The following is a 1,090-nucleotide window of genomic DNA, read 5'->3' on the forward strand; positions in this document are numbered from 1 at the left end:
AAAGATAGTAAAACAAGGTCACTGTGAATTGACAGAAGCACTGATCCAGGGACTTGATGTGGCAACCCACAGGTATGATCATAAACCCACAACGATTCCTCACTATGCCACCAAACCCGTCCACCCAAACCTCAAAGTTCGCAGCACTGTTTAAATGCCATATATGGTGAGGGAACGACCCGCCACAGACAGAATTGCTGGAAATTTTGTTTGTCTCAAACTGTTTGCTTGATAGAAAAGTAGGATTTATTGGTGGGCATGAGTAACAAGGGGACAGAGCCAGAGCTCTCATGAGTGCAGGGCCTGCCATTTGTCCCCAGAACCACAATTAGGGATGTGTTTGATCCCAGAACAATCTGGAATGAGCCACTCTTCGGCCACCATGTTTTCAAATCCATCCACATTAAACTCAGTAAATCCCTATTTCTTGGAGATGTGGATCTTCTGGGGGCCAAAGAACTTGAACTTGGCCCTTCAATCACATGACCCTTGTACTGCAGATAGCTGTGAATGGACATTACGTCATGGTCACTGTGCCCTGGAGCTCTCCAAAGGTACTGGGCATTCCTGTCTGAAACCTAAGTTGGGGACATCATACTAGACATGAATGTCCACTGGAAAGCACTGTCACCAAGGTCCCTTAGGGCAACCCATAAAGGCACCAGGCTGCATCTACCAAGGAGACTGCTATTGCAGCCACTGCACACCAGGCCCCTAGGGGTGGAAATTTTTTCAAAAAATCTTCTTTTTTTCGAACAATCTCTGTTTTTTTTTTTTTTACGTGTATCCAAAATATACTACGAGCCAAAACTTGGTTTGGCTTTCCCAACACTAATAAGCGTATACATAGCCAACACCTATAAAGTGCCCACATGAGTCAGCAATCTTCTCAGTGGTTCGTGTATGTTCATGCATTTAACTCATGCCAGCTATATGTCTTCACTTCAAGCAGATTCTGGTGCTGGGTTGATTGTTAAAACAAGTAGGCAAAAGGGTCCCTCCTCTGGGCTTTGTCCTTCAAAGGGATTTATTCTGTCCCTCTGCCAACACTGCCCCTCCCCCTAGAAGCCACAGAGTCCAAAGGGCCAAG

At 45.7% G+C, this 1,090-nt stretch overlaps 1 pseudogene; it reads right to left on the minus strand.

Moving 5' to 3' along the window:
* Positions 1-622: 622 nt before the first annotated feature.
* On the minus strand, positions 623-736 carry LOC125136958 (uncharacterized; annotated as a pseudogene).
* Positions 737-1,090: the final 354 nt, after the last annotated feature.

The sequence above is a fragment of the Phacochoerus africanus genome, chromosome 9, assembly GCF_016906955.1.
Source record: "Phacochoerus africanus isolate WHEZ1 chromosome 9, ROS_Pafr_v1, whole genome shotgun sequence".
Classification (NCBI taxonomy): Eukaryota; Metazoa; Chordata; class Mammalia; order Artiodactyla; family Suidae; genus Phacochoerus; species Phacochoerus africanus.